The sequence below is a fragment of the Geotrypetes seraphini genome, chromosome 10, assembly GCF_902459505.1.
Source record: "Geotrypetes seraphini chromosome 10, aGeoSer1.1, whole genome shotgun sequence".
NCBI lineage: Eukaryota > Metazoa > Chordata > Amphibia > Gymnophiona > Dermophiidae > Geotrypetes > Geotrypetes seraphini.
Window position 1 is genome coordinate 17,732,845 of NC_047093.1, and position 22,669 is coordinate 17,755,513.

General features: G+C 44.8%; 1 protein-coding gene across 3 annotated transcripts in view; it reads left to right on the plus strand.

Moving 5' to 3' along the window:
- PITPNC1 (phosphatidylinositol transfer protein cytoplasmic 1) overlaps positions 1–22,669 on the plus strand; it is a 379,107-nt gene that overhangs the window by 175,517 nt on the left and 180,921 nt on the right. The gene's annotated exons all lie outside the window — the stretch shown is intronic.

Here is a 22,669-nt window from a genome sequence, read left to right on the forward strand (position 1 = left end):
TGAAACCTTGTCCAGGACCACGGTGGAACGTGATTTAGGAGTGATCATTAGTGATGATATGAAGGCTGCCAATCAAATAGAGAAGGCTTCGTCCAAGGCAAGACAAATGATGGGCTGTATCCGTAGGGGTTTTGTCAGCAGAAAACCTGAAGTCATAATGCCGCTGTACAGATCCATGGTGAGACCTCATCTCGAGTATTGTGTTCAATACTGGAGACCACACTACCGAAAAGATGTGTTGAGAATTGAGTCGGTTCAGCGAATGGCTACCAGGATGGTTTTGGGGCTCAGGGAACTCACGTATGAAGAAAGGTTAAAAAAACTGAGGATGTACTCACTGGAGGAGCGAAGAGAGAGAGGGGACATGATTGAGACCTTTAAGTATATTACTGAGCGTATAGAGGTGAAAGATGATATCTTCAGTCTTACAGGGCCCTCAGTAACCAGAGGACACTCGCTGAAAATCAGGGGAGGGAAATTTCAGGGTGATGCGAGGAAGTACTTCTTCACTGAAAGGGTGGTGGATCATTGGAACGAGTTGCCTCAGAGGGTGATTGAGGCCAGCAGCGTGTTAGATTTCAAGAGAAAATGGGATATTCATGTGGGATCTCTAGGAGAGTAAGAATCAGGGAGTGGGTCATTGGTATGGGCAGACTCGATGGGCTATAGCCCTTTTCTGCCGTCAATTTCTATGTTTCTATGTTTCTATGTTTCTATAGATTAATCCTGAGCCTGTCACCTCTCAACTTCATCCTATGCCCTCTCATTCCAGAGCTTCCTTTCAACTGAAAGAGACTCGACTCATGCACGTTTATGCCACGTAGGTATTTAAACGTCTCTATCATATCTCTCCTCTCCCGCCTTTCCTCCATAGCATACATATTGAGATCTTTAATCTGTTCCCATACGCCTTATGACGAAGATCATGCACCATTTTAGTCGCCTTCCTCTGGACCGACTCCATCCTTTTTATATCTTTTTGAAGGTGCAGCCTCCAAAATTGTACACAATATTCTAAATGAGGTCTCACCAGAGTCTTACTCATTTATTGTAGACCACTTTAGTTGAGTGGGCATATCAAGAGATTTCAGCTGGCACCAGATCTCGGAGAACAGAGCCAGACTGTACATTGCTAATTCCTGCAGTGAGGTTTAGCAATACTGGTTAATACAGAAGATTCATTGCACAGAGAGAAAAAGTCATTTCTCAATATAAATCATGGCAGCTATAATTACATCATAAGCCTCCTTCACTCAGCCCTGCAAAATGGAAGAATTCTCACTGCAAGACAAAAGCTGATTCACTGAAAATGTCTGATCCTCTGATGAACCCAACTGTGCGCTCCGGTCATAAAACGTAAGATGATACGGGCAATGATTCATGCCCACTGATAAGATAAAGAATTAAAACAGGCAGTATGTGATCAAGCAGCCCTTTCAAAGCACCTTACTACAAAAGATTGAATTTAAAATGGTCCCAAAGGGTTTATTTTCTCCATCTAACCCCCCTCCCTCCCTTTTTACTAAGCCACGGAAGAGGTTAGTCTGTTATTGAGAGGCACATGGGGGAGGCCACTGCTTGTCCTGGATCGGTAGCATGGAATGTTGCTACTCTTTGGGATTCTAGAATCTTGTTACTCTCTGGGATTCTGGAATCTTGCTATTCTTTGAGATTCTGTATGGAATGTTGCTACTCTTTGGGATTCTAGAATCTTGTTACTCTCTGGGATTCCGGAATCTTGTTATTCTTTGAGATTCTATATGGAATGTTGCTACTCTTTGGGGTTCTAGAATCTTGTTACTCTCTGGGATTCCAGAATCTTGCTATTGTTTGAGATTCTGTACGGAATGTTGCTACTCTTTGGGATTCTAGAATCTTGTTACTCTCTGGGATTCTGGAATCTTGCTATTCTTTGAGATTCTGTATGGAATGTTGCTACTCTTTGGGATTCTAGAATCTTGTTACTCTCTGGGATTCCGGAATCTTGTTATTCTTTGAGATTCTATATGGAATGTTGCTACTCTTTGGGGTTCTAGAATCTTGTTACTCTCTGGGATTCCAGAATCTTGCTATTGTTTGAGATTCTGTACGGAATATTGCTACTCTTTGGGATTCTAGAATCTTGTTACTCTCTGGGATTCCGGAATCTTGCTATTCTTTGAGATTCTGTATGGAATGTTTCTACTCTTTGGGATTCTAGAATCTTGTTACTCTCTGGGATTCCAGAATCTTGCTATTCTTTGAGATTCTGTATGGAATGTTGCTACTCTTTGGGATTCCGGAATCTTGCTATTCTTTGAGATTCTGTACGGAATATTGCTACTCTTTGGGATTCTAGAATCTTGTTACTCTCTGGGATTCCGGAATCTTGCTATTCTTTGAGATTCTGTATGGAATGTTGCTACTCTTTGGGATTCCGGAATCTTGCTATTCTTTGAGATTCTGTATGGAATGTTTCTACTCTTTGGGATTCTAGAATCTTGTTACTCTCTGGGATTCCGGAATCTTGCTATTCTTTGAGATTCTGTATGGAATGTTGCTACTCTTTGGGATTCTAGAATCTTGTTACTCTCTGGGATTCCGGAATCTTGATGTTGCTACTCTTTGGGTTTTTGCCAGGTACTAGTGACCTGGATTGGCCATCTTGCTATTCTTTGAGATTCTGTATGGAATGTTGCTAGTCTTTGGGATTCTAGAATCTTATTATTCTCTGGGATTCTGGAATCTTGCTATTCTTTGAGATTCTGTATGGAATGTTGCTAGTCTTTGGGTTCTAGAATTTTGTTATTCTCTGCGATTCCAGAATCTTGCTACTCTTTGGGTTTTGGCCAGGTACTAGGGACCTGGATTGGTCACCGTAAGAACGGGCTACTGAGCTTGATGGACCATTGGTCTGATCCAGTAAGGCTATTCTTATGCTCTTATGATACCTTCCTGAAAGAGTGAAAATAAGCTTTTAAATAACTAAAGATTATCTATTTATCAGCCAGAAATCTCTTAAAGAGAAAAGTTTTTAATGCCTTCCTAAAGAACAGAGAGATCTGGATCTTTCTAATTTGAGTTGGCAGAGTATTCCAAATAACTTGGTAAGCAAATCTTGCTGAAAAAATGTTTTGTAATTTAACTTGCTTAGGTTAGGAAAATGTAGAGCCATGTGATCACGAATATGCCTTTCTTTAGCCAGTATCTGAACCCAGTTTGACAGGTAATCTAATTTTACAAGAATATTATATAACATGAAGCTAACCGAGGGGGGGGGGGGAATTACGTTCATTCTGATGCTGACTGTAGCAAGCTCCAGGCATTTACGAGGGAATCTGGGTTCACCACTTCAGGTAGAGAGGAATGAAGCAGTGATTGAAGGGCATTCTTTTTATGAGGTATTGTCAGGATGACGGGAAATAAAAAAAACCAATAAAAAACAGTAGAGTTGCTCTATAAAGCTTTCCGAGCTAAGATAACATCTAAACTAGTCAAGCTTACATGAAGCAATAATCAGATGGTAGTCAATTTAACATTCGGCCTTTCCGATACTGAGCGGAAGAGTAATCCGGGTTTTAGGCTGTCTGAATGTGCCATTACAGCTCAGGCAAAGAGGGAGTGGGGTAGACGGAACTGTATCGTTTCTTCAATGGCCTGCTGAAGAAAAGGCAGCTCTGGATAGCTTGTCACAGGTGTATTAAGTTAGTCCAATAAAACAGAATTGCCTGCGGCTTGTTTTTTAACCTCTATTGACCTCAGATGATTTTCTGGTCCAATACCTGGGAGGGCTGGTGCTAAGGAGGCTGGGCTCAGGAAAAAAAAATTTGAGAAGGTTCTCAAAGCTAGAGTTACCGTATGGCTCCAGAAAAAAAAAAGAGGATGGATGGAGGCATCCGGGTTTTGCTTTCATTGCTTTCAATGGAAGTAAAACCTAGGCCCGACAGAAGAGTGGGTGTGATTGTATGTGATGATCTTAAAGTGGCCAAACAGGTTGAAAAGGTGACGGCAAAAGCTAGAAGGATGCTAGGGTGCGTAGGGAGAGGTATGGCCAGTAGGCAAAAGGAGAAACTGATTCTCCGATAAAAGACTCTGATAAGACCTTATTTAGAATATTTTGCACAATTCTGGAGGCCGCGCCTTCAAAAAGATATAAAAAGGATGGAGTCAATTCAGAGGAAGGCTACTAAAATGGTGCGTGGTCTTCGTCATTCTATGTATGCGGACAGACTTACAGATCTCAATCTGTAAACTTTGGGGGGGGGGGGAAGGCTGGAGAGGAGAGATATGATGGAGACTTTTAAATTCAAATGATTTCAAAAAATGTCACTCACCAGCAGTGGGTTACCTATCTAAGATAGTGACATTTTTTTGGAATCGTTTGGGTTTTACTGTCACTACTCTTTTTGATCTCGAGAGACTTTTAAATACCTACATAATGCGCATGAGTCGAGTCTCTTTCATTTGAAAGGAAGCTCTGGAATGAAAGGGCTTAGGATGAAGTTAAGAGGTGATAGGCTCAGGAGTAATCTAAGGAAATATTTTTTTCCCAGAAAGGGTGGTAAATGCGTGGAACAGTCTCCTGGAAGAGGTGGTGGAGACAGAGACTGTGTCTGAATTCAAGAGGGCCTGGGATAGGCACGTGGGATCACTCAGAGACAGAAAAAGATAATGGTTACTGCGGATGGGCAGACTGGATGGGCCATTTGACCTTTAACTACCATCATGTTTCTATAACCATAAAGCTCTATGACCTCACAACAGGTGTAAAGAGCCTTAGCCAATAGGAAGAGGAGATGCAAATGTTAAGAGCCTTAACCAATAGGGAGAGGAGGAGACAGTGGATGCTGTGGATGGACCATTTGACCTTTATCTACCATCATGTCACTTTGTTTCTATGTTTCCATTGCTTTCAATGGAAGTAAAACCTGGATGTCTTAATCCATCCTCTTTTTTTCTGGAGCCATATGGTAACCCTACTCAAAGCCCAGAGAAGCATGCTGTGCTACGTTCAACTTCAGATAGCTTTTGGGCCTCTTGTTAACATGGGGACCCAGGGCAGTTACCCTGTTTGCACCATCCATAACACCGGTCCTGGGGCCGGACACAAATGCTGTGCCTTTTTTTTTTTTTTTTTTAATAACATCCAGTATGTGGTTTTACAAAATTACTTCAGAGAAAAGTAGATTTCTTTCAGCTTTAAGCTCTATTTCAAAATAACTTTTAAGAAAACGTCATCTGAAATGAAGGTTTTAATCATACTTTGGCCTTTCCTTTGCTTTCGAATCCACTAGATGATTCATTCTTGATCTTGTGAATATTGAACAGGGAAAATTGTCATGAGATGCGGAGAAGGTATTTTATCTAATCAAGAGCCAGGTTCCAGGTTGTTTTGTATTTTAGATTGTAGTTACATAATGTAATATGATGTGATTGCCATATTAATAGTCCATTAAATACACCTAAATAAAGATCAACAAACATTACATTTTTAAGAAGGCTAGGGCAGGGGTAGGCAATTCCGGTCCTCGAGAGCCGGAGCTAGCTCAGGTTTTCAGGATATCCACAATAAATAGGCATGAGATAGATTTGCATCTCAAGGAGCCAGTGCATGCAAATCCATCTCATACATGTTCATGGTGGAGATCCTGAAAACCTGACCTGGCTCCGGCTCTCGAGGACCGGAATTGCCTACCCCTGCTTATAGTTCCTGTAGCTCAGGGATTTCAAAGTCCCTCCTTGAGGGCCACAATCCAGTCGGGTTTTCAGGATTTTCCCAATGAATATGCATTGAAAGCAGTGCATGCACATAGATCTCATGCAGATTCATTGGGGAAATCCTGAAAACCCAACTGGATTGCGGCCTTCAAGGAGGGACTATGAGATCCCCGTTGTAGCTGCACCCTAACGTCAACAGCCTCACTAGTTCTGGTAGCTGTTGGGATGATTACAGAACCTGATGGTAGAACGTGAGAAGGTGACCCGGATGCTGGATGAAGGATGGGATTTATAAGAACCACAGAAGAGATGACAAGACCTCGGACGGCCTACTAGAGGAAATGGTGAAAGCTGATCCTGTAACACAGCTTTCACAAATTTGATAGCACAGTGGTAAGAATAGGGTTAAGAAGTGTGATAAAAGTAGTCGGAGGAGCTGGTATCGATTGGAGATTTCTGGGTGAACGTGCAGGATAAAGCAGCCACATACAGGTGATATCATCGCTTGACAGTGCCTGCTCAGACTTGCTCCACATAGCTCAGAAAAGTCTGGAAGACTCTCTTTTCAGCACGTCTAGACAAAGCCCACCCCTTGTGCATGCCTAGCCTACAAGATCCTACATGGCATCCTTCCTGCCGTTATCCCTCTATCCTGGAACTCCCCAACCCCTACCTCCTCCAGATCCTCCCAAACTCTTAAACTATCCTTCCCTTCCACAAAAGGTATTTCTCATGCAGGCAAACTTGGGTCATCCCTCCCCTTTAAAATCACTGAGATCTGGAATAACCTTACCTCCCCACTCCGATCCTCAAGCTCCCTCCAACTTTTCCGTAAACTCCTAAAAACCTGGCTATTCTCAAAACTGTAACATTTCCCCCCTCTTAGGCCTCTCCCACCTTCCCCACCCTTTTACATCTAACTCTTAAACTCTCCACTGGAGTTCTTTTCTCATCTTAATTCCTGTAAACCGTGCCGAGCTCTGCATTTACTAAGATGGTGCGGTATATAAACCCAAGGTTTAGTTTAGTTTAGTTTAGTTTAGAGGGTGACAGGCATGGAGATCTGCCCCATGCATGTTCGTTGGTGGTGTCTTGAAGGCCCGACTGGCTGGGGGGTCCGTGGGACAGGTTTGAGAACCACTGCTCTAGATAGATCAATGTAACCTTCACATTCTTGGTATAGAAAATTGAATGAATAAATAGTACCAGAGCAGGTATTGTGATGTCATAATGCCTCATTCCACCAATGCCTAAGAGCCAATCTCATCAGTGATGTCACAATGGCTGGATTGTCCTATATTTGTCTCACTTTTACTGCATGTTGATTTCTAAAGTGGTGCAGTGGTTAAAGTTACAGCCTCAGCACCCTGCAGTTGTGGGTTCTAATCCTATGCTGCTCCTTGTGACCCCAGGCAAGTCACTTAATCCCCCCAATTGCCATAGATACATTAGATAGATTGTGGGATATAAGCTGGCTGCCTAGTACACTCCAGAGCTTTGTATCTCTCTGCTCGGAGGGGATGGGGGGGCTCATGTCTAGAAAGGTAGGCTCAGGAGCTGGTAGGTACCCTAGGGTCATCAGAGTCCAGACCCTGGGGGGCGGGGAAGCATGTTTCTCCTTTTCCATAGAATGGGATTACCTGGTTTATTATTGGGCTTACAATGCACTGGAGGGTCCTTGGACTCCCATGTCGCACGGAGGCAGTAGAACCCAGGCCAACTCCCTCCACCCGGGGGGGGGAGATTTCAGGGGGGGGGGTCACGGAGATTGGGGGGTTGCTATAAAAGACACATGACTTGGTTCTGTTGTGTCTTGTTCTAGCGGATTTCCCGCTTATTTTGGTGTATTTTGTACTATGCTGTTTTGCTGTGGTTCCGCCTTGTTTCTGTCAGTACAAAATTGTTTAATCTTAGATAGATTGTGAATCCACCAGGACGGATAGGGAAAAATGCTTGAATACGTGAATAAATTCATGTAAACTGTTCTGAGCTCCCCTGGGAGAACAGTAAATAAAATGTAATAAATAAATCCAATGATTAAAAAGAAAGGAATGAACATAAGAACATAAGCAGTGCCTCTGCTGGGTCAGACCAGGGATCCATCATGCCCAGCAGTCCGCTCACGCGGCGGCCCATCAGGTCCAGACCTGTTACCTAACCCTCTATCTCAGTGGTCTCAAACTCAAACCCTTTGCAGGGCCACATTTTGGATTTGTCGGTACTTGGAGGGCCGCAGAAAAAAAGTTAATATCTTATTAAAGAAATGACAATTTTGCATGAGGTAAAACTCTTTATTGTTTACAAATCTTCCCTCCTCCCCTGAAGGCCTGCATGTTCCCCCCCCCCTTCTTTGCAGCATCCTCCAGCTTCTCCCCTGTCCTCCTGGTCTTAGTTTCAGCTATTTACTGCAGCCTGCAGAGAAGATCACCGGTGCTGTAGCGTTCCTTGCAGGCTGCCATCGGCCTTCGCAGCATATTCCCTCTGCCGCGGTCCCGCCCCTCCTCTGATATCAGGGGCAGGATCGCGGCAGGGGGAGCGTGCTGCTGGGGACGATAGCAGCCTACAAAGGTCGCTATAGCACCGGCGATCCTCTCTGCAGGCTGCGGTAATTGTCTGAAGGTAAAAGCGGGAAGCCAGGGGGGAAGCTGGAGGACGCTGCAAAGAGCGGGCAGCACTAGTATAGATTGCAGGCCGCAAAATAATACCTGGCGAGCCGCATGTGGCCCCCGGGCCGCGAGTTTGAGACCACTATCTATACCCTTCTATCCCCTTTTCTTTCAGAAAGTTGTCCAATTCCTTCTTGAAATCCAATACCTTATCCTGTCCTATCACACTCTCTGGAAGTGCATTCCAGGTGTCCACCACCCGTTGGGTGAAGAACTTCCTAGCATTGGTTCTGAATCTTTCCCCTCTCAATTTTTCCTAATGCCCTCTCGTTCTTGTAGTTTTCGAAAGTTTGAAGAATCTGTCCCTCTCTACTCTCGCTATGCCCTTCATGATCTTGTAAGTCTCTATCATGTCCCCTCTAAGTCTCCGCTTCTCCAGTAAAGACCTAAGAGGCAAGATCGAAAAACTTATATTAACATCTATCTGTGCGCCCAAACTTTGTTCATGTCTGCAAGCATCCACCTACAGCAGGGGTGTCACAGTCCCTCCACGAGGCCCGCAATCCAGTTGGGTTTTCAATATTTCCCCAATGAATATGCAAGAGATCTATTAGCATACAATGAAAGCAGTGCATGCAAATAGATCTCATGCATATTCATTGGGGAAATCCTGAAAACCCGACTGGATTGTGGCCCTTCAGGAGGGACTTTGACACCCCTGACCTACAGGAATTTATTACAAGGCTGCTAAGTGGATCCAGATTTACAGGACAGATTGATCCAGGCCTGGGTTTACCCAAGTGCATGCTGGGACTCCTAGTCTTGCTTTGAATGGGGAATGCAATGGGGCAAACCCCAGGACTGTGAATCTGGATCCAGTCGGCAGCCTTAATTTATTAGCAAGATAGGAAAGGAAGAGGTAAAAGGAAAGAAAAAAAAAATGCAGGTGTTTAACTAGAGGATAATATTACACCAGCTTTCCACCTCCATTATCCAGCTGACTGGGTTTGCCAGAAAGCAAATTCAACCCAATTATTCATGCCTTGGTGGTAGACGGAAGAAAGTCTGAGCAGAGAGGATGTGTTTTAACAATTGTGGTGATTTTTATACATTTGCAATTAGGGAACTGACTTTGCATAGCAAACCCTCTCACATTTCTCATTTGCTGGCTAAACCCACTTCCATGAAAGATCAGAGGTCATATTTTGGTCATCTTTCAACCACCGTATTGTAGAAGTAAACTACAGTTTTGAAAGTACTGAGTGGATTTTGGGTCTTTCACATAGAAGTCAGTGATTCAAATCCAGCCTTTGTTAGTAGTAGAGGCCTAGTAAAATCTCAGTGCAGTACCCACAGGACAAAGGTCTGTATCGCCAGTGGCGTAGTAACGAAGGGGCAGCGGGAGATGGGCTGTCACAGACGCCATCTTGATGAGGACACCAGCACCTCTTAGCCCCCCCTTCCACACCACACTCACGCCTTCCCTTCCCCGACCCTCCCCTCCCCCATGCTCTTTAAATCTTCGCTAGCACGAGCAACTACTCTGACCTGTTGCTCATGCCAGCCTGGCTCCCTCTGAAATCACTTCCAGGTTACGGGGCCAGGAAATGACATCAGAGAGAAAGCCAACGCTGGCACGAGCAGCAGGAAGGAGAAGCTGCTTGCGCTGGTGAAGATTTAAAGAGGTATGAGGGTGGAAAGGGAGGGCGCGAGAGTGGCATGGGTGGTTGCAGAAGGAGCAGGGGGTGGAGAGGAGGTGCTACCTACTCTCACTACGCCACTGTATATTGCTAAATCCAATGTCACATTGAGCACATTAATGCTTACTTGCAGTCTCAGCAGATTCCCATCTTCTAGCAGGAAAACCTTTTGGCAATGTGGAATGTGTAGTTCCTGATTCTACCCTTTGAAATCAGTGTTGTAGGTCTAATAGTGCATCTGAACAGAGTCCTAAATCCAGGACTTGCCTAAAATCTCTTGATTTGGACAATTTTCTGGAGGAAAAGTCCATCGTCTGTTATTGAGAAAGACATGGGGGAAGCCACTACTTGCCCTGGATCGGTAGCATGGAATGTTGCAACTCTTTGGGGTTCTAGAATCTTGTTACTCTCTGGGATTCCGGAATCTTGCTATTGTTTGAGATTCTGTATGGAATGTTGCTACTCTTTGGGGTTCTAGAATCTTGTTACTCTCTGGGATTCCGGAATCTTGCTATTGTTTGAGATTCTGTATGCAATGTTGCTACTCTTTGGGGTTCTAGAATCTTGTTACTCTCTGGGATTCCGGAATCTTGCTATTCTTTGAGATTCTGTATGGAATGTTGCTACTCTTTGGGTTTCTAGAATCTTGTTACTCTCTGGGATTCCGGAATCTTGCTATTGCTTGAGATTCTGTATGGAATGTTGCTACTCTTTGGGGTTCTAGAATCTTGTTACTCTCTGGGATTCCAGAATCTTGCTATTCTTTGAGATTCTGTACGGAATATTGCTACTCTTTGGGATTCTAGAATCTTGTTACTCTCTGGGATTCCGGAATCCTGCTATTCTTTGAGATTCTGTATGGAATGTTGCTACTCCTTGGGTTTTGACCAGGTACTAGGGACCTGGATTGGCCACCGTGAGGATGGGCTACTGGGCTTGATGGACCATTGCTCTGATCCAGTGAGGCTATTATTATGTTCTTATGGAATTGGTTAACTTGTCAGTACTGCCTCATGGAGGCCAAAGATTGCACAGAGTATGAATAATTCCCCTCCCCTTCCTTAAAGAAGGGTGAAATGCACTGGCAAGGTAGTGCATGTGGGAAGCTTCTGCTACCCTGGCCTTTGCCAGTGGAAGGAGGACAGTCGGTGAGGAAGTTTCCTTTGTCCATGTGCTGTCCATGATTTTGGGCAGTGTAAGGAATCTGCACTGAGTAAGATGCATTACATCAGATGGAATATTGACAACACAGTGCAGGCTGATTGACAGTTTTCAAACGGAGGAAAAAGCCTCAGACAAGGGCCTTCCCACCTCCACAATGGCGGAATAGCGGTGGTGGAGCGTTCACCTCGCCGGCTCTAAAACCTCCTTAAAATGAAACAAGCGCTGTGCTGTGATATGCTTAGCTTGGAAGATATTTCAAGATAGATGAAAAAACATATTCAACTTATCTTCTGTTGATCGGTACACCAACGGTGGCCAGTGTTTCACAAGTCTGCAGCCTCAGGGTGTAACGTATCCGATCGCGGGTCTCAAGGATCTCCCGTACGAGGAAAGGCTGGATAAATTACAGCTCTACTCACTCGAGGAACGCAGAGAGAGGGGAGACATGATCGAGACGTTCAAGTATCTCACGGGCCGCATCGAAGTGGAAGAAGATATGTTCCTTCTCAAGGGTCCCACGGCAACCAGGGGGCACCCGTGGAAAATCAGGGGAGGGAAACTGCACGGTGACACCAGGAAATTCTTTTTCACTGAAAGGGTGGTTGACCGCTGGAATAGTCTTCCACTTCAGGTCACTGAGGCCAGCAGCGTGCCTGATTTTAAGGCCAAATGGGATAGACACGTGGGATCTATTCACTGAGTTAGGTGGGGGAGGGTCATTGCGGTGGGCAGACTAGATGGGCCGTGGCCCTTATCTGCCGTCTATTTCTATGTTTCTAAACTTTAATTCGGACGCATCTCCTACGTTGGTGTACCGATCAACAGAAGATAAGTTGAATATGTTTTTTCATCTATCTTGAAATATCTTCCAAGCTAAGCATAACACAGCCCAGCGCGTGTTTCATTTTAAGGAGGTTTTATAGCCGGTGAGGTGAACGCTCCACCACCGCTATTCCGCCATTGTGGAGTTGGGAGGGCCCTTGTCTGAGGCTTTTTCCTCCGTTTCAAAATTGTCATTCAGCCTGCACTGTGTTATCAATATACCATCTGACGTAATGCATCTTACCGATGTGGAAGTGTTTTATTAATTACTGTTGGTTTTCACAATATCCGAGTCCTTTTGGCTAGGAATCTGCACTGAGGCCATCAGTGCTGTCTATAGCTGTTCTGTGAATAAATGAAAGCCATTTGGTCCAGCATTTCCAGTAGAAGATTATTTTTGGACTGCTTTTCAAGGATATTTAAAAAGTCATCCTACGTACACAGTTGGTTTGCAGCTGTGTGTCACTGAATATGAGCCCAGCCAGATGATAACTGTGCAGCTGGACTCAGCCCCTGGATGCAGATGCCATCGCCCCCCCCCCTCCCACCCCCGCAGCTCCCTCCCTCCAAGCTCCTGGGTCCTAGAGATTTGCAAATACCAGACACAAAACCCGAATGCAAAGCCTCCATCTAGCCACATTTTTAATTTCTAGCTGCAATGGCCCCTTGTGTGGCCTCCTGCTTTTCCATCCCCTTCTCACCTTCCGCGTTTTATTTTAAAGGGAAAAGGAGCCTCAACTCGTCTCATTAGGACTCCCGCTGTAAAAATATTTAGAGGGTTACACCACCTAGTGGTTCCACCGACAGCTGCTGAACTGGAATCTTCGACCCGGGGTCACACGTTGCAGAAGTGGAAAGAATTCAGTTACCACAAAGCATTTTTTTTTTTTTTCTATGCACTCTGAGGCTGTTTGCAAACCCCGATAGAAAATGCAGGCTCTTGTTAAGGGAAATGAGACTTTTGTTATTTAGAAGGCAAACAGTTCCGCTCCCTCCCTACTGTGGGTAAGGAAGGGCCTGGGGCTATTGGAAACAGGGACATTAATACCATTTTCAGCAGAAACATAAAACAGAACAACATGCTGTACTTCAAGTTTTTAATTCCTCCCTCCCCCCCTTCCCCATTCCTTTAACCCTTTCAGGACCATAAGGATCGTAGGCCAATTTTTGTGGTTTTGACGACATTTTTATGGTAAAAAGGGCTTGCAGATGCCAAAAAATTGATTTTTTTTGTGAAATATCATTATTTTTTTTTAAAAAAATCAAACTTCTGGCTTATGGACAGTGTGGCAAGTGAATCTTCTTGTCAATCTGGCAACGACGCTAATGAATGAATGTCGGAACCAGTTTGTTTACATAAAGGTAGTATCATATGGAATCCATACATATCAAATTTAGAACTGTAGACTATCCCAATCAAAATTTATAGGATTTTAAAGTTATGGGACAAATATGTCCCTTGGTCCTGAAAGGGTTAAAGGTCACTAGAGGTCACTTATCTGGTACGGGCCTGTAAATCCAGGCTTCGTCTCGCAGCTCTATAGCTTCCAAACGCTACCCAAGTATCAGTTCCATTTCACAACTGGGTTAACCCTTTCAGGACCATAAGGATCGTAGGCCAATTTTTGTGGTTTTGACGACATTTTTATGGTAAAAAGGGCTTGCAGATGCCAAAAAATTGATTTTTTTTTGTGAAATATCATTATTTTTATTTAAAAAAATCACACTTGGCAAGTGAATCTTCTCGTCAGTCTAGCAACGACGCTAATGAATGAATGTCGGAACCAGTTTGTTTACATAAAGGCAGTATCATATGGAATCCGTACATATCAAATTTAGAACTGTAGACTATCCCAATCAAAATTTATAGGATTTTAAAGTTATGGGACAAATATGTCCCTTGGTCCTGAAAGGGTTAACAAACATCAGTGTTCATTCTGAACTTATGAAGTTGGCAGAGAGAGGAAACTAGAACTTTCAGGGATACCCCGTACCTCTTGCTGTTCACCTCTGCGACCAACTTCAACATGCTCCTCACGACCGCGTCGGCTCTGCTTCTGACGTCCCTTCCTATACGCGGCACCTGGAAGTGACGTCAGCACGAGCCCAACACGTTCGCAGGAAGCACGTTGGCGTTGTTGCTCGTGGCGGTGAACAGCTAGAGGGAAGGGGGTGCACATGTAGCGGGGGAAAGATTGGAAAGAGGTAGGGGGCCAGCGCCCCCACCATGATGGCGCCTGGGACGAACCGCCTCCCTCACCACCCTGCCCCCCTCCTTACTACGTCTTTGGTATCAACCACAAATGGCAATTCCACGAAAACTGATATCACTATAAACCCTACTCCTCTTACTCACTTGCTGCCTTTTCAGATAATTAATTTGTTAATAATGCTGTATTCTCTCCTTATAATGTAAGGGTCTCGTGAATATAAATTGGAAAAGTGCAATCCAGAAATTCAGATTAGATTAGAATCGCCGACTGTCGGCACATTCTGAGATGCTGTCATTTCATGTCAAATACTGTTGTTAATCTATTAATAAAAATGCATTATCTTACAGGGGGGAAAAAAAAGCCCTGACATACAGCCCTGTGCTGATTTGAATGAGCCACCAGTTATGTTTCCATAGTTATAAATTCTTTATGTAATTACCCACTGCCAGCAGTCAGAGAATTAAACCTGATTAAGTGGTTTCTAAGGTTATAAACGTGTCAGACGTGTAGAAATCGCTGGAAAATTCTTCCACTGAGTTTAGACCTCTTTTCACAGTTCTTACAGCCCTCAACATTACGGGTAAAAAAAAGGAGTATTAGCCAGAAAGACATTTATTCCGTGAACATTTAAAAATCTATAACATAACCAGTCAGTTGTCACTTTAACAGACCCCCATGTTTCGGCTCTCCTGCCTGCCTCAGGGGGCAAATCTTTTGTGCATTCTTTCAACTTAATGTGGACAGTGACCTTACAAAAGAACCGTTCTTAAAACATATCACTGTGACCTCAGAGAAAGCACACAGGTCATGCCATCATTAGCAAAACGTGCTGGGCATTTTTTTTTAACTGACAATGCACTGCCTATGTTATATGACTGGGCTATTGGGCTGTTGTGTTTTATTACGCTTTTATGGCATAAATACAGTCTCCAATTAAGCTGATCTGATATTTCTGTGCTTTTCCCCCCCCCCCCCCCCCCCATTACTCTTGTGGTTGAGTATATAATTACCTCATCCTTGTGCACATCTACATTACATCTAGTTGAGAAAAAAAAAAATACCTACTACATTAATACTAAAAGACTGCATGATTACACACTGCAGTGAAGTCTGGGAAACCAGAAGTGAACTATCGTTTCATGAGATGACCTTACCCACAGGTCCAGGAGGGGGCACGGACTTGAATATAAGCTGAGACCTCCATTTTGGGGCCATTTTTTTGGGTCCAAAACTCTGTTTCTATTCGCGTATATACGATAAGTTTGCAGCTTGCCACCTCACCCAGGTCATTCAGACAGAGTGATCCAGTCCTGATTTTACTCCATTGCATGCATGGATATACATCTTTTGATATTTTTTTTCATAGGAAATACAATAGAAGCTCAGACTAGAACTCACTGAATGAAACAGGGCTGGATCTGTCTGACCTGAGATGAGATTTAGCACTAATGCAGAGAAGCCAAGTTACTCTGACTGGAGATGGGTTTCTGGCCAATCTCACCTGATGCATTATGGGACTTGCAGCGCTGATTTCAATAGGCAGAATCAAGCACTACAAATCCCACACTGCTTTGGGATGCAAGTTCAAAGCCAGGAGCATGGGAGTCGGAACAGGGGAAGACACGGGGGCAAGGCCTGCCAAAGATTGGCGGTCGTTGGTTGGTTATGGCTTGCTTTCCCGCCCACTCACCCCTCCCAGTGATATACAGTCACTGTACTTTTAAATCTGTGGCCAGCCGCCGCTAGGGTTACCAGATTTTACTTTAGTAAAATCCAGACCCCTAGACCCGCTCCCAGGCTCGTCCAGTTCTACCCATCCCCGCCCTGTTACGCCACACGTCCCTCCCCCCACCCCCAACCTAGACTTAGTCATCCTGCAGGGATAATTGAATGTTTTACTAGACATCCTGGACAAAACTTAAATGTTGCTAGTTAGATGATGTGAAAACAGGTATAAAGGCCAAAAAGGTATCCAAGGTGATCAGATAACCACTGCAGAGACAAAGTAAAGACTCCCACAGACTCCCCCGGTGTTCACTGACCCCCCTCACATCCCCCACAAATATTCCGAATAAAAAAAAGTATATACCTGTCTCCAGAATATCAGCACCTGGTATAGGAATGCCTAGGAGAGCTGCTCACAGGTGTCTTAAATAGCCTGGGGGGTGGGCTAGTGAACCATAGCCACTCTAACCACTACATTCATGGTGGAAAATGTGAGCCCTCCCCCAACCCTACTCTACTGCCAAATAGGTGCTACCTGCAGCCATAAGGGCTATTGGGGTTGTTTTGGGGAGCTCACCATAACCTATAAGGGAGTTCTGGTGAGATGTTTATCTGGCACCCTTTTTGTGAAGTTCACAGCAGTGCCCTGTAAGGTGTCCCACTGCTCTGTTGTCATGTCTGGGTGGCCAGTCCATTACAAGATTGGTCCCTCCCACATCCAAACGGTCTTGTTTTAGGCGTTTGGGACTTGGATGAAATTATGGTCGAGAATGTGGTATAAAGATAGACGTCCTGGCGGTCTGGGCGACCCAATGGCCTGGATGTCCAGATGGACGATTTTTGAAAAGAAAAAAAAAAAAAATTCTAGACATATTTTTCGAAAATGGGCATTTTCTCATTGCCGACTTTGGGCGTGGAGCACCATACGCCCAAATCGGACTTAAAGACGTATGTTTTGATTATGCCCCTCTGTGCCTGTACAGTCTCTTGATTGTTGTTAACCGCGTTGAATGGAGAGGTTCCTGCGGTATATAAGTGGATTTGTTATGTTATGTTAAAAATGCATAAAACCAAAAGCATCCAGAGCATAAGAAAGAAATACCGTATTTTCACGCATATAACGCGCATACGTGTATAACACGCATACGCGTATAGCGTGCGGGTCCAAAGCATTTCTGTAAAAAAAATTTTATATAGCACACACACGCGTATACCGCGCATGCTGCTATAACCTCCTCCCACTCCCGCTTACTCTTCTGGCCTGCAAACCGGCATCCTCCCCCCCATCTCGCGTCATCCCCCCTCCCCCGCGATCCTGCATTCCCCCCAGCACCGCAAAACATCTCTTACCCGATTGGGCACCGGCACCAGCACCAATGCACAGGACGTGCCAGTGCCAGTGCCCGAAGATCCTCCCTCGTTGTTGCTGGGCTGGGCTGGGCTGGGCTGGGCGGTGCGAGGAAGATCCTCCTTCTTCCTTGTGCCGGGCTGGACTGGGCTTTGAGCATTTGCGCATGCTCAAAGCCTTCTGGTCTCGCGCTCTCTTAGAATCTCGGAGAGAGCGAGACCAGAAGGCTTTGAGCATGCGCAAATGCTCAAAGCCCAGTCCAGCCCGGCACAAGGAAGGAGGAGGATCTCCCTCGCACCGCCCAGCCCAGCCCAGCCCAGCAACAACGAGGGAGGATCTTCGGGCACTGGCACTGGCATGTCCTGTGCATTGGTGCTGGTGCCGGTGCCCAATCGGGTAAGAGATGTGCGGTGCTGGGGGGGATGTAGGATCGCGGGGGAGGGGCGGTGACGTGAGCGGGGGGAGGATGCCAGTTCACAGGGGGGATGCTGGATCGGAATGAAAAAAAAATTGTACAACGCGCTTACGCGTATAACGCGCAAGGTTATGCACGGTTTGTAAAAATCGTGTATAACGCGCGCGTTATATGCGTGAAAATATGGTAGTTAAGAGACCAACAGAAAAAAAAGAGGGAGATATAGCACTGGGATCAAACCTGGTATTCCTGCAGAAAAGCCAATCCATATTTCAAACAGGGCAAGGAGAACATGGGAGAATGGAGCTCAGTGAACTCGTACCCAGCTGTCAGCCCGCGTGGCTTCCCAGGGCACCGCAGGATAAACAGCCAATCATCACTAATTCATTTGGCACTTGCTGTAGTAACATTAGTCAAGCTTAATTCTATTTGCTATGGATGTGGCTGGAATATAGTATTAATATATCGTAATGTGGAAATGATGTGGACAGATTGCTTGAAGGTCAGTGATAAATGGCAGGGTTCTTGAAAAGGTTTCCGCACTTTTCACATTTTCACTGGACATGGTTGGGGGCGGGAGAAGCAGCAAGAGGGCGTGTCGTAGAATGTCATGTGACCAGTCAGGCAAGCCGGCTCACCTTGCAGGTGATGATGTCATTTGCTTGTGAGATATTTAATGTTCAATAATTTGTATTAAGTTTTAAAAATAAAATATACATAACAAAAATCTTACAAAGAATCTCGTCTCAACTCAGTTAATAATACATTGTAGATATATAAATTCAAAGAAATCAACAATCAATTATCATCAGAATACAAACACGATAAAGTACCTCCCAACACTCCCTCCCCCTTCCCATCCCCCCTTCCCCCCTCCCCCATCCCATTCCCAAATATTTCTAATAAATAGTGCTTCACTTTCTGATTACAAATAAAATGAATTTACTACAAAACTGCCTGCTCTGACTGATAATTGCTGTATATAAGGTTCCCAGGTCATCCCAAATTTACTCTTTTTTATACGATGGGGAGGTTGCCCTAGCTTCCATAATCATAAGAGCATGAAATGCTGCTCTCCAATGCCAAAATCAGGGTGGACTTTCTTCCAACCAATGTGGTAAAATACATTTTTGACCTTTAATAAAGGATTTGCAAAATAATTCCCTAACCCCTTTCTTAAAAATCCTGTCCCATTGAAGAAATAATACCATCTGGGGGAAAGGAACCACAATTCTAAAGAGCCATCGCCCTTCTGCAAAATATCCCAAGACAATCTACTCCACTCATACAGTTTCAGATGTATCAAAAACGGAGCACTGTTTATTTCCTGCTGAGACACTTTTACTGTACTATATATATAATTCATTAGTAATGCTAAAATGAATTAGATATTTTATAGACCTGTGATTTCTCACTGCCATGAAAAAGAGAGCTTAAAAAAATAAAAAAATGAAATTGACACATAATCCTCTGATTTTGATGAGGTGAAAGAAATTATTTCAGTCACCCTCATATACAAATGAATCCCAGACCTAGCCAATCTGGTTTCAGGATATCCACAGTGAATACCTCTATATGTGACATAAATTTGCATGCAATGAAGATACTGCGAGTAGAGATTGACACGGGGACAAATTTTTCCCCATCCTCGCAGGAACTCATTTTCCCTTCCCGTCCCTGCGAGTTCTTTTCCTGTCCCTGCCCCATTCCTGAAAGCTCTGTCTTCATCTGTACAAGCCTCAAACGCTTTAACATCATAAGTAGCAACATTCTTGAGCTCAGATTGTGATGTCATAATGCCTCATTCCACCAATGCCTAAGCTCCGTTCTCATCTGCACAAGCCTCAAACACTTTAAAATCCTATGTAGCAACATTCTAGAGCTCAGATTGTGATGTCATAATACCCCATTCCACCAATGCCTAAGCTCCGTCCGCATCTGCACAAGCCTCAAACACTTTAACATCATAAGTAGCAACATTCTAGAGCTCAGATTGTGATGTCATAATGCCTCAGTCCACCAATGCCTAAGCTCCGTCCTCATCTGCACAAGCCTCAAACACTTTAAAATCATAAGTAGCAACATTCTAGAGCTCAGATTGTGATGTCATAATACCTCATTCCACCAATGCCTAAGCTCCGTCATCATCTGTACAAGCCTCAAACACTTTAAAATCCTATGTAGCAACATTCTAGAGCTCAGATTGTGATGTCATAATACCCCATTCCACCAATGCCTAAGCTCCGTCCGCATCTGCACCAGCCTCAAGCACTTTCAAATCATAAGTGTTTGAGGCTTGACTAAAATCTCAACTGGCAGGGTATCTCCCAGGACAGTTTGGGATCCACTAGGTGTACTGAAGACCAAATCTTATAAGACAATTCTTGCTAAGTCTGAAAAGAAGCAAAAAGACATATCCATATTGGCTGCAAATTCCCAGGATGTAAAAGTGTCTATGGAGCACGATTTCAACTGTTGTATGCAATGCATTCCATTATTGTACTGCCTTCAATATACATTTTAGAAATCTGCATTAAAGCTTTACTGTAGATTTTCACCCTGTTCTTATTACCCTGGCCCTTCAGTCAGGAAGCCTCAGTGAAGAAACAGAAAATCACAGCTAACCCCGTGAAATGTTAAATACACACTGTGCAATCAGAGGACACATGGGGAGTTAAGACCGGAGAGAGGGAGAGAAGGAATAATGATACAGAAGAACTTGGGAACAGTTAACTCCTATTCTCTCCTCTTGGGGGGGGATGGAATTGGTATCAAGGAATTTGCCTTTATTCAAGGAGGACTGTAAAAGAACATATGAAAATTATAGACTTGTTATTTCGGTTGAACAGCTGTTACAAAGGAGGCTGCCCATGTTATCAAAAGAGATGAGACTGTTAGGGTCCAACATTAACTGATGGTGATGTAGACGTTGCTTCAAACCTGTAAGCAGCAATATTGACTGGTGACTCTAAAGCAGCTGCGCAGGTTTATACAGCGGTAGGACTCAAGACGGCAGCATCCTGCTGAGCTATTCCGACACCCACAGTAGAGAATGGCACGGGGGAACTCATTTTCCCATCTTGTCCCCCTGTTACTTCCTCCGTCCTCATCTGCACAAGTCTCAAATACTTTAACATCATAAGTGTTCGAGACTTGTGCGGATAAGGGACGGGGAAATTGAGTTCCTCCGGGGACGGAGACAAATTTGTCCCCATGTCATTCTCTAATCTGCTGACCCTCTGGACTGACTCCTGTTTATATCTTTGTGAAGGTGCAGCTTCCAGAATTTTACACAATATTCTAAATGAGGTCTCACCAGAGACTTATAGAGAGGCACTATAGCCTCCTGTTTTCTGCTGGCCACTCCTCTCTCTATGTACCCAAACATCCTTCTAGCTTTCGCTATCGCCTTTTCTACCTGTTTGGCCATCTTAATATCATCAGATGCAAAAACCCCAAGTCCCTCTCTTCTTTTGTACCCATAAATACTTCACTTTTCATGCCAGAGGTGCCCAAAAGGTCATAAGAACATAACATAAGCAGTGCCTCCGCCGGGTCAGACCATAGGTCCATCCTGCCCAGCAGTCCACTCCCGCGGCAGCCCAAACAGGTCACGACCTGTCTGAATCACCAGAAGGGGCTCCCTTGCCACCTTGGTTTCTCATTTGAAGTCCTATCTTCCCATCGGAGTCCTAACCCTCCGGTCTTACACATGCACGACCTGATTTGGTTTCTATACTTATTACCTGGTTAGCTTTCTATACTTGTGTTACATCCCAGCACCTCTCTCAGTATCCCACGATCCCTTTATCCCTCAGAAATCCGTCCAATCCCTGTTTGAATCCCTGTACCGTACTCTGCCTGATCACTTCCTCCGGTAGCGCATTCCAAGTGTCCACGACCCTTTGTGTGAAAAAAAACTTCCTTGCATTTGTTTTGAACCTATCTCCCTTCAATTTCTCCGAATGCCCCCTCGTACCTGTTGTCCCCTTCAGCCTGAAGAATCTGTCCCTATCCACCCTCTCTATGCCCCTCATGATCCTGAAGGTCTCTATCATATCTCCCCTGAGCCTCCTTTTTTCCAGAGAGAAGAGTCCCAGCCTATCCAACCTCTCAGCGTATGGGCAGTGTTCCAGTCCTCTTACCAGTTTCGTTGCTCTCCTTTGGACTCTCTCAAGTACCCGCCATGTCCTTCTTGAGGTACGGCGACCAATATTGAACGCAGTATTCCAGATGTGGACGCACCATCGCTCGATACAATGGCATGATGACTTCCCGCGTCCTGGTTGTTATGCCCCTCTTTATGATGCCCAGCATCCTGTTGGCTTTTTTCGAGGCTGCTGCGCACTGTGCAGATGGCTTCAGTGATGCATCCACCAGCACACCCAAGTCTCTCTCAAGACTGCTGTCTCCCAACAATGCCCCCCCCAATTTGTTGTTGAACAACGGGTTCTTTTTCCCTATATGCATGACCTTGCATTTTTCCACGTTAAAGCGCATTTGCCAATCGCGATCAACTAGTAGATCAGGAAGGCAACGCGAGTCGATCACGGAACCCATCCCGGGCTCCGTGATAGACTTGCATTGCCTTCGTGTTCTATCTGCTTCCCAATGCCGTAAAAAGGATGCAGGAGCGCCAGGCCGAGCAACCTTCTCCACCTGACATCAATTCTGATGTCGGAGAGGAAGTTCCAGGCCAGCCAATTGCTGCCTGGCTGGCCCGGAACTTCCTCTCTGACATTAGAATTGATGTCAGGTGGGGAAGACAGCTCGGCCCGGCACTCCTGCGTCCTCTTTAAGGGGAGCAGGGAGAGCAGAACTCGGCAGTGGTGGCTTGGGGGCATGTTCCCCGATGGCAGCAGCAGTTGCTTGGGGGAGGGCAGGGAGAAAGAAAGACAAAGAAAGAAAGGGGGCAGGCAGGGAGACAGAAAGAAAGAAAGAAGGGAAACAGAAAGAAAGGGGGGGGACAGAGAAAGAAA